Source organism: Oncorhynchus mykiss, chromosome 22 (assembly GCF_057628025.1).
Source record: "Oncorhynchus mykiss isolate SJ-2025 chromosome 22, ASM5762802v1, whole genome shotgun sequence".
NCBI classification, from domain to species: Eukaryota; Metazoa; Chordata; class Actinopteri; order Salmoniformes; family Salmonidae; genus Oncorhynchus; species Oncorhynchus mykiss.
The window spans coordinates 2247181-2258341 of NC_143043.1; the positions used below are offsets into that span (position 1 = coordinate 2247181).

The following is an 11161-nucleotide window of genomic DNA, read 5'->3' on the forward strand; positions in this document are numbered from 1 at the left end:
CCAAAAGGCCGAGAAGCGATAACCCACAAATGGAACCCTGAAACCGCCGGACCCCCGGGGGTCTCGACAGACCTCAGCGGGTGGGTTGGCAAAAGCCAGCTCCTCTCTCCCTCCAACCCCCACTCAACCACCCACCCACCGTTTCCCTGGCAACAAACAGGCAGGTGTTTTTTGGAAAAAGTCGCTAATGCGTCACTATCCTGGCCCATCTCTGTCAATTTCCCTTGAAACAAGATACCGGGCTCTGCAAGAAGCAAAGCCGCTCCAAAAATACGTTGAACTCGTAAGTGTTCCTCTCCACGGAAGTCTTTAGTAAAAGGCGAAAGGCTTGTGCGTAATGAAGAGAAACCAGAGTCATATGGAAGTCAAGAGGTCGGGGCCCGAGACACACTCTGTGCACTCTAGGCAGGGTTCCCGCGGGTGCTCCCGGAACCCACTCTTCCAAGTTTTCGAGGGCTGTCTGTGGATAAAAAGAAGGTCACAGACACAGAGGCACAGAGAGACAGAGAGAGAGAGAGACACACACACACACAATCCTGGCCCCAATTCTTTTTTTTTTTTCTTTTTTTTTTTTTTAAGTAAAATGGCGGGAAACGGGGGACCCCATTGAAGAGCGCTTCGCCTTTCTTTCAGTTTGAATGTTTCTTTCCTTCTCTTCTTCTGCTAGCCAGCCAGCTAGCTAGCCAGCTGTTTACATAGCTTTGTGAATGTGCATTTTCCCTTGACAACGGGAGAAAAGTGTTGCACCGTTCCCGGAGGTACTGCAATACCGGGTCGATGCGTGGAGCGGACGGAGCAAGCCCCATTTCCGACTCCCTGTTCAAAAAATCCATTTAATATGTAGTCCCCCGATGGGGGACGTATCAGATATTAAACTGATAAGAACATATTTTTATTTTTTTTTACACTCAATACCATTCATACTTTACAAAATCATAGTTCTCATTCATTCTACTTACAAAAAACACCAAACACCCAAACAAAAACAAACCTCAGGGGAGCATCGTCCCTCCCCGTCATACCTAACCAATACCTAACCCTTCCCTATCTTCCCTTCCCTAATCTATCCCCTTACAAACCTCACTCTAACACTCCCAGCCCTAATCCCCCTTCCACCTCTCCCGTGCCGCATGCTGCCCCCACTTTATCTCCTCCCTCTTCATCCTCCCCCTCACATCACCTTCCACCCTCCTCACTATCCCTTCCACCCCCCAATCTCTCCCTGTCTTAACTAAATTCTGCCTGGCTTCCCACAGCCCCCTTTTAAAGAGACTCATGAGAAGCCAGAGCAGAAACCTGTCCCTATCCGTTCCCCTCGCTCTCCCTACGCCTCGCTCTAACCTAGCCCAAGTCAGCAAAAAATCGCTCCTAACCATACCTAGCAACACCCGTGCCCTAGCCCAGACTAGTCCGGCAAAGGCACAGTCCCAGAAGGCATGGCGCACAGTCTCCTCCCTGCCACAAGCAGATCTTGGACAGGTGGAGGATCGCGACAAACTATGCCGGTACATGATGGAACGTACCGGCAAGCACTTATGGAGGCTCAACCAATTCAGGTCCTTGAGCCTGTTGTCCAGGCCCCGCGCCTGCACTCCCTCCCAGACCACTGACGAGATGCCCGCTACAGGCGCAGGACTCCCTGCCTGCCTGACCTCCTCGTACAGGTGCCTGTGATCTAAACCTACTCGGGCAACTTCAACCTCGGGGTGCGCACGCAGCCACTTGGCCGCATGGCCAAAGTGCCACGGCAGCTGTTCCGCCCGAGGACCCGCGTTAGACCACACCATTACGCTTCTCGCCTGATACGAGAAGAACACCCGCAGGAGGTAACCGGACGGGTGTATAACTGGCTGAGCAAGCTCCGTCAACAAGAAAGAAACAAAAATTGCATCCAGCTTGAGGGGGAGATGTGGTACCCCCCTACCTCCCTCCCCGATGGGACAGAGCATGCGCGCCCTGGCGACCCACTCGTACCTGCCACCCCACATGAACTGAAACACGAGCCTCACTAGAGGCCTCCTCAGACAAGCTGGCAATGGGTAGATGTACGCCAAGTACAAAAGAGATGGCAATACATCCACCTTTAGGACCAGGACCTTACCTATAAAGGACAAAGACCTAGCCTTCCACATTGCCAACTTCTTCTGTACCACTGCAATACCCATGTTCCAGTTCAGCGTCGCTGAGCCAGAGGTCTCAAAATGGACCCCGAGAATCCTCAGGGCCCCCTCACAGAGAGATAACCCCCCGGGCACATCCGTCCTACCGCGCCATCTTCCGAAAAACTTAACGGAAGACTTTGCATGATTCAGAACCGCCCCCGACGCTTGGGTGAAATCCCCAATGATGGCAAGAGACCTTGTCAGGCACGAGTCCTTGCACAACAGCAAGGAAGTGTCGTCGGCGTACTGCGTCATCTTAACACGCAGCCCGCCGCTCCCAGGGATCAACAAGCCCTCCACCCCTGTGTCTGCCCTAATGGCAGCCCCCAGAGGCTCCATGTACAGTACGAAGAGGAGGGCCGAGAGTGGGCATCCCTGCCTGACCCCAGACGAGAGGTCAAAAACGTCACCTAAGTGACTATTTACACTAACTCGACACCCCGCTCCGACATATAATGTACGGATCCATCCTATAAACTTCTCCCCAAATCCTAATCTACCTAATACCCTGAATAGAAAATATCTATTCACGCGATCAAAGGCTTTCGCCTGATCTAGCGCTGCTACCATTAAAGACAGCCCTCTATCCTCAACCCAGGCGATGGAGTCCCTAATCAACTGTAGGTTCCATCTTATAGAGCGGTCCTCTACCCCGCACGTCTGATCCTCATGGACGACGTAGGGAAGGGCTGTGCGCAACCGGTCTGCTAAAACCTTTGCAAGAATCTTGTAATCTACGCACAGCATGGTCAATGGCCGCCAGTTGCCAAGGTCAGTTGCTTCCCCCTTCTTATAAAGAAGTGACAGCACACCAACAGCCATTGATCCCCCCGGGACCCCCGTCTCAAGGATGGCCTTCAAGACTTCGAGGACCACCGGTCCAAGTATACCCCAAAACTTGAGGTAAAACTCAGCCGGCAGCCCATCCATCCCAGGCACCTTCCCTTTTCCCATCCTCCTAAGAGCGCTCTCAACCTCTTCTAGTGAGATCTGGGCCTCCATCACGTCTCTAATGTCCTCCGGCAACCGCCGGGACAAGTGTTCTAAAAACACATTTCCCTGCTCTACATCTATTTCCCTTTCCTTAAATAAACTTCGGAAATGATCAGTTGTCACCCTGACCATCTCCTCTGGTTTACTTACTACACTCCCATTTACTTCCCTAACGCCATGCATTACCTTCCTACTCTGCCTGGCCCTAACCGACTTAAAGAACATAGCGGAACAAGTCTCATTATGTTCTAGAAAGCCACTATGCGCACGCTCCAGGAAAGCTCGAGCCTTCTGCTCCTGCAGCTCCCTGAGCTGCGCCTTTAGGGCTGCGAATCTCTCCCAGTCAACCGACCCGCCGAGGTTGCCCGCCTCGTACTCGAGTTCAATTAACCTTTGGATACAATCCACCTCCCTCCTTTCCTCCCTTTTTTTCCTTTTACAATATCCTATTATAAAAGCCCTAATCCTCACCTTCACTAAATCCCACCACTCTAACACCCCCTCGCACATGGACCGGAGGCCGTCAAGCCTCCGAAAGAAACAAAAAAATGCGTCAACGAAAGCCTGCCCCTCCAGTATATCCCGATCTAACTTCCAGTACCCCCTACCGAAGAGGCAGACTGGCGACCCCACCTGCAGGAACACCCCGTCGTGATCCGTGAAGAAAACAGGCAACAGGCGCCCAGACAACTGACCCAAAGACCTGGATACAAAAATGTAGTCGAGCCTCCGCGCAACCCCCCTGGAGTTGCGCCATGTAGGACCGACCATTGCCGGATTAGTATGCAGGCCACCATCAACCAGACCATGGCAAGCCATTAGCCCGGTGATTGCGCCTGCACTACTATCACCACCTACCCCTAAATCTATATTAAAGTCCCCTCCTATCACCAAGTGCCTATTTGTGACACACAGGGGCGCCAGACAGTCCACCATCTCCCTTCTGTCTGCCGCCACCTGTGGCCCATATACCCCAATTAACCTATACCTAGCTTCTCTATACACTACATCTATCCCCAATACTCTACCCTGCATTATAACAAAAGTGTTCTCTACCTTAACCTCTTTATTCCCACACAAAATTCCTACTCCTGTTGAGTGCACCCCTCCTATGCCCCAAAAAGATTTCCCCTTATCCCACTCCCTCCTAAATCTACACACATCCCCACCATCCCTCAGGTGAACCTCCTGTAAAAAACAAAAATCAAACCCCACACCCTCTAAAAAATTCAACACCGCCCTCCTTTTAATTACATCCCTCAACCCCCTTACATTTAAACTAAACAATTTAACAGAAATATTCATTTATAAACAAAATATATATTTACAAACAAACAAAACCCTCAACAAATAACCCCAAACCAAAACAAAAAACAGGAGACTCACCCGATGCTCCCCTGGTCCATCTCCACCGGCGGGGACGTCCTCTCCTCTCCTGACGCCCCCCCGTCCTCCTCCATCTCTCCAACCCAGGATGCAGGCAGTGTGTTAGGCCGAGCGCCCTGCATCCTGGGTTCCCCACCACCACCGTCCACCCCCCCCTCCCTGTATGCCTCGGTGCTGAGCGTAGGGGACCCCATCTCCCCAAACAGGAGTTGGGATCCCTCTATCGCACAGCCCACAGACCCCTCACTTGAGTCATCCTCCACTAGGATGTAAGGGGCTGAGGCAAACAGGGAGGCCAATGCACCCCCCCCCTCCCTCTCACTTCCTGCCAACTTCCCCCTCTTCTTTCCTTTCTTCTTTGGTGAAGGAGGTAGCGGGGAGACACAACGTCCCTTCCCCGCTAACTCCTCCACCAATCCCCTTGTCTCTTCCTCAAGGAAGCCTGGCAGGCTGTCCCCCCACTCCTTCCCCCCATCTCCCCCTCCCACCCCCTCCCCTCCCACCTCCACCCCTCCCTCCGTCCCCGTCACTGTTCCCTCTTCCACTCCTTCTCGCACCACTGTCCCACTCTCCCTCTTCTCCGCTCCTTCCCGTTCTTCCGCCTTCTTTTTCTTCTCTCCTTCTTTTTCCGTCTTTCCATCTTCTCTCCTCTTTCTTCTCGCCTCTTCCGTCTTCCCATCCTCTTCCCTTGCCGTCTTTTCCCCTGTGCCATCCGTACAATCCGCACGCGTCCTTTCTTTCCTCCCCCCATCCCCCGCTCCCCCCCCAGCTGCAGACGCGTATGACCTGTGACGAGCCGGGCAATCACGCCACAGGTGTGCTCTCGAGCCACACCCGTGGCAAGCCTTGGGCTCGTCACATTCCTTGACCTCGTGCTCTTCTGACCCACAGAACCGACACTTCTTGGTGCTGCACGAGGCCAGGATATGGCCGTAGGCCATACAACGCCTGCAGAACGGGGGCTGACGGGCATAATACAACGTCCCCCTGTCAGCCCCCAGGGAGAACATCGCCGGAGGATGGAGGTAGCCATCCACACTCTTCGGGTCCTCCCTGAGTAACACCTGGAACCCTCTCCTCCCGTTCCAGAAACCCAGGGAGTCCCTGAGGTACCTCGCTGAGGAGATATTGTCTACATACCTCCCCAGAAAGGCCCTCACTTCCTCTTCCTTCACGTGCGGATTGTACATGTTTACGGTGACCACCCTGAAGTTGTTCTTGGCCAGGCTGGTCACCGCGTAATGGCACAGGGGACCTTCTCCTTTCTCTGCCTTCACCTTCTTCATAATCCCATCATGCTGTTCTTCCAAATGAAATGTCACATCGAAACCCTTCTCCATCGGGTTCCCCTGAAGGCAGAGAACATCCTTTACCTTCAATTGCAGGCACCCCATCAATATTGTCCTCCCGAAGGTCTCTCTCCCCCAAGGCTCCATTTCTTTTTCCCTCCATGCGAAACGCACCGTATTGGCCAGCCCAATCCCAGGAACCGACCGTGACGTGCTATCTTGCGCCATCCCCACAATGAGAAAAGCGCACCCGGTTCACCAACCACTTCCAAAAACAAGAAGGAAAATACAAAAAAGACAAGAAATTATATATCAACAATTTTCCAAAAAACAAAAAAACACACTTACCGCTCACCTTTTGACTCAGCGGGCTTTGGGGCACCTCGGTACCAAGCTTGATCTGAGCCAAAAGGCCGAGAAGCGATAACCCACAAATGGAACCCTGAAACCGCCGGACCCCCGGGGGTCTCGACAGACCTCAGCGGGTGGGTTGGCAAAAGCCAGCTCCTCTCTCCCTCCAACCCCCACTCAACCAACCCACCCACCCACCCACCCACCGTTTCCCTGGAAACAAACAGGCAGGTGTTTTTTGGAAAAAGTCGCTAATGCGTCTTTAAGTCACTATCCTGGCCCATCTCTGTCAATTTCCCTTGAAACAAGATACCGGGCTCTGCAAGAAGCAAAGCCGCTCCAAAAATACGTTGAACTCGTAAGTGTTCCTCTCCACGGAAGTCTTTAGTAAAAGGCGAAAGGCTTGTGCGTAATGAAGAGAAACCAGAGTCATATGGAAGTCAAGAGGTCGGGGCCCGAGACACACTCTGTGCACTCTAGGCAGGGTTCCCGCGGGTGCTCCCGGAACCCACTCTTCCAAGTTTTCGAGGGCTGTCTGTGGATAAAAAGAAGGTCAGAGGCACAGAGGCACAGAGGCACAGAGGCACAGAGGCACAGAGGCACAGAGGCACAGAGGCACAGAGGCACAGAGGCACAGAGGCACAGAGAGAGAGAGAGAGAGAGAGAGAGAGAGAGAGAGAGAGAGAGAGAGAGAGAGAGAGAGAGAGAGAGAGAGAGAGAGAGAGAGAGAGAGAGAGAGAGAGAGAGAGAGAGAGAGAGAGAGAGAGAGAGAGAGAGAGAGAGAGAGACAATCCTGGCCCCAATTCTTTTTTTTTTTTCTTTTTTTTTTTTTTTAAGTAAAATGGCGGGAAACGGGGGACCCCATTGAAGAGCGCTTCGCCTTTCTTTCAGTTTGAATGTTTCTTTCCTTCTCTTCTTCTGCTAGCCAGCCAGCTAGCTAGCCAGCTGTTTACATAGCTTTGTGAATGTGCATTTTCCCTTGACAACGGGAGAAAAGTGTTGCACCGTTCCCGGAGGTACTGCAATACCGGGTCGATGCGTGGAGCGGACGGAGCAAGCCCCATTTCCGACTCCCTGTTCGAAAAATCCATTTAATATGTAGTCCCCCGATGGGGGACGTATCAGATATTAAACTGATAAGAACAGATTTTTTTTTTTTTAGAAAAATAATTTATTACTTTCAAATACCATCAATTCTATACAAAATCATACTTTCTATACAAACGTAAATAATGGTATTTTCATTTTACATGACGAGAAACCCAAAAAACCAAGGATCCTCAGGGGAGCATCGTCCCTCCCCGTCATACCTAACCAATACCTAACCCTTCCCTATCTCCCCGTCCCTAATCTATCCCCTTACAACACTTAATCTAACACTAACAGTCCTAAACCCCCTTTCCACCTCTCCCGTGCCGCATGCTGCCCCCACTTATTTTCCTCCCTCTTCATCCTCCCTCTTAAATCTCCTTCCACCCTCCTCACTATCCCTTCCACCCCCCAATCTCTCCCTGTCTTTACCAAATTCTGCCTGGCTTCCCACAGCCCCCGTTTAAAGAGGCTCATGAGAAGCCAGAGCAGAAACCTATCCCTATCTGTTCCCCTCGCTCTCCCTACACCTCTTTCTAACCTAGCCCACGTCACAACAAAATCACTCCTAACCAACCCTATCAACACCCGTGCCCTAGCCCATACCACTCCGGCAACGGCACAGTCCCAAAAGGCATGGCGCACAGTCTCCTCCCTGCCACAAGCAGATCTTGGGCAGGTGGGGGATCGCGCCAAGCTATGCCGGTACATGATGGAACGTACCGGCAAGCACTTGTGGAGGCTCAACCAATTCAGGTCCTTGAGCCTGTTGTCCAGGCCCCGCGCCTGCACTCCCTCCCAGACCACCGACGAGATACCCGCCACAGGCGAAGGACTCCCTGCCTGCCTGACCTCCTCGTACAGGTGCCTGTGGTCTAAACCTACTCGGGCAGCTTCAACCTCGGGGTGCGCACGCAGCCACTTGGCCGCATGGCCAAAGTGCCACGGCAGCTGTTCCGCCCGAGGACCCGTGTTAGACCACACCATTACGCTTCTCGCTTGGTACGAGAAGAACACCCGCAGGAGGTAACCGGACGGGTGTATCACCGGATGAGCCAGTTCTGTCAACACGAAGGACACAAACATTGTGTCCAGCTTGAGGGGGATGTTTGGTACCCCCCTACCTCCCTCCCCGATGGGACAGAGCATGCGCGCCCTGGCGACCCACTCGTACCTGCCACCCCACATGAACTGAAACACCAGCCTCACTAGAGGTCTTCTCAGACAAGCCGGCAATGGGTAGATGTATGCCAAATACAATAGAGATGGCAATACATCCACTTTTAGGACCAGGACCTTGCCTATAAAGGACAACGACCTAGCCTTCCACATTGCTAGCTTCCTCTGTACCACTGCGATCTTCATGTTCCAGTTCAGCGTCGCTGAGCCAGAGGTCTCAAAATGGACCCCGAGAATCCTCAGGGCCCCCTCACAGAGAGATAACCCCCCGGGCACATCCGTTCTACCGCTCCATCTTCCGAAAAACTTAACGGAAGACTTCGCATGGTTCAGAACCGCCCCCGACGCTCGGGTGAAATCCCCAATGATGGCAAGGGACCTTGTCAGGCACGAGCCCACCGCTTCCAGGGATCAACAAGCCCTCCACCCCTGTGTCTGCCCTAATGGCAGCCCCCAGAGGCTCCATGTACAGAACGAAGAGGAGTGCCGAGAGCGGGCACCCCTGCCTGACCCCAGACGAGAGGTCAAAAACGTCACCCAAGTGCCCGTTTACGCTTACTCGACACCCCGCTCCGACATATAATGTACGGATCCATCCTATATACTTCTCCCCAAACCCTAATCTACCTAATACCCTGAATAGAAAGGATCTATTCACGCGATCAAAGGCTTTCGCCTGATCAAGCACTGCTACCATTAAAGGCAGACCTCTATCTTCAACCCAGGCGATGGAGTCCCTGATCAACTGAAGGTTCCATCTAATAGAGCGTCCCTCTACCCCGCACGTCTGATCCTCGTGGACGACGTAGGGAAGGGCTGTGCGCAACCGATCCGCTAAGACCTTTGCAAGCAACTTGTAGTCTACACACAGCATGGTCAATGGCCGCCAGTTGCCAAGGTCTGTTGCGTCCCCCTTCTTGTACAGAAGTGACAGCACACCAACAGCCATTGATCCCCCTGGGACCCCTGTCTCAAGGATGGCCTTCAAGACTTCGAGTACCACCGGTCCAAGTACACCCCAAAACTTGAGGTAAAACTCGGCCGGTAGACCATCCATCCCAGGCACCTTCCCTTTACCCATCCTCCTGAGGGCGCTCTCAACCTCCTCGAGGGAGATCTGGGCCTCCATCACGTCTCTAATGTCCTCCGGCAACCGCCGGGACAAGTGTTCTAAAAACACATTTCCCTGCTCTACCTCTATTTCCCTTTCCTTAAATAAACCTCGGAAATGATCAGTTGTCACCCTGACCATCTCCTCTGGTTTACTTACTACACTACCATCTTCTTTTCTAACTCCATGCATTACCTTCCTACCCTGCCTTGCCCTAACCGACTTAAAGAACATAGCGGAACAAGTCTCATTATGTTCTAAAAAGCCACTATGTGCACGCTCCAGGAAAGCTCGAGCCTTCTGCTCCTGCAGCTCCCTGAGCTGCGCCTTCAGGGCTGTGGTTCTCTACCAGTCAATCGACCCGCCGAGGTTGCCTGCCTCGTACTCGAGTTCGAGCAACCTTTGGATATGATCCACCTCCCTCCTTTCCTCCCTTTTTTTCCTCTTACCATATCCTATAATAAAGGCCCTAATCCTTACCTTTACTAAATCCCACCATTCTAACACCCCCTCACACATGGGCCGGAGGCCTTCAAGCCCCCGAAACACCCCTGTAACGGCATTAACAAAAACTTGCTCATCCAGTAAATCCCGATCTAATTTCCAGTACCCCCTACCGAAGAGGCAGACTGGCGACCCCACCTGCAGGAGCACCCCGTCATGATCCGAAAAGAAAGCAGGCAACAGTCGCCCAGACAACTGACCCAAAGACCTGGATACAAAAATGTAGTCGAGCCTCCGCGCAACCCCCCTGGAGTTGCGCCATGTAGGACCGACCATTGCCGGAGCAGTGTGCAGGCCACCATCAACCAGACCATGGCAAGCCATTAGCCCGGTGATGGCGCCTGCACTACTATCCCCCCTACCCCTAAATCTATGTTGAAATCACCCCCTATCACCAAGTGCCTGTTAGTAACACACAGGGGCGCCAGACAGTCCACCATCTCCCTCCTGTCTGCCGCCACCTGTGGCCCATACACCCCAAATAACCTATATCTAATCTCCCTATACTTTACATCAACCCCCAAAACTCTACCCTGCATTACCAAATAAGTGCCCTCTAATTTAACCTCCTTATTCCCGAACAAAATCCCTACCCCCGTCGAGTGCACCCCACCTATGCCCCACAACGAATCTCCCTTTACCCACTCCCTCCTAAACCTCTCAACATCCCCTCCATCCCTCAGGTGAACCTCCTGTAAGAAACAAAAATCAAAACCTACCCCCTCTAAAAAACTAAACACCGCCCTCCTTTTAACATAGTCCCTTAACCCCCTAACATTTAAACTAAAAAAGGAAACAGAAATATTAATTTTAAATTAAACCAAAACAAAACCCTTTCTCCCAAAACACCCAAATAAAAGAGGAGGCTCACCCGATGCTCCCCTGCTCCATCTCCTCCAGCGGGGACATGTTCCCCTCTTGTGACGCCCCCCCGTCTCCCTCCATCAACCCAATCCAGGATCCAGGTAAGGTGTTAGCCACCCCGATGCCCTGCATCCTGCCTTGGCTGCCCAAGTCCTCCATTTCTCCTGCCCCCCTGCTTGCTGGGCAGTAAAAAGGGGACTTTGTGTCGTCAAAAATGGACTGTGAACCCCCAG

The 11161-nt window shown here is 52.6% G+C and overlaps 2 non-coding genes and 2 pseudogenes across 2 annotated transcripts; all 4 read right to left on the reverse strand.

Moving 5' to 3' along the window:
* Window positions 1-240: 240 nt before the first annotated feature.
* Window positions 241-357, reverse strand: LOC118945644 (U5 spliceosomal RNA). Its single transcript, XR_005040759.1, has one exon. It is a non-coding gene; the product is annotated as a U5 spliceosomal RNA (small nuclear RNA).
* A 379-nt stretch (window positions 358-736) lies between these two features.
* On the reverse strand, window positions 737-937 carry LOC118945525 (U2 spliceosomal RNA; annotated as a pseudogene).
* A 5559-nt stretch (window positions 938-6496) lies between these two features.
* On the reverse strand, window positions 6497-6613 carry LOC118945645 (U5 spliceosomal RNA). Its single transcript, XR_005040760.1, has one exon. It is a non-coding gene; the product is annotated as a U5 spliceosomal RNA (small nuclear RNA).
* Window positions 6614-7175: 562 nt separating this feature from the next.
* LOC149972677 (U2 spliceosomal RNA) lies at window positions 7176-7352 on the reverse strand (annotated as a pseudogene).
* Between the last annotated feature and the right edge of the window lie 3809 nt (window positions 7353-11161).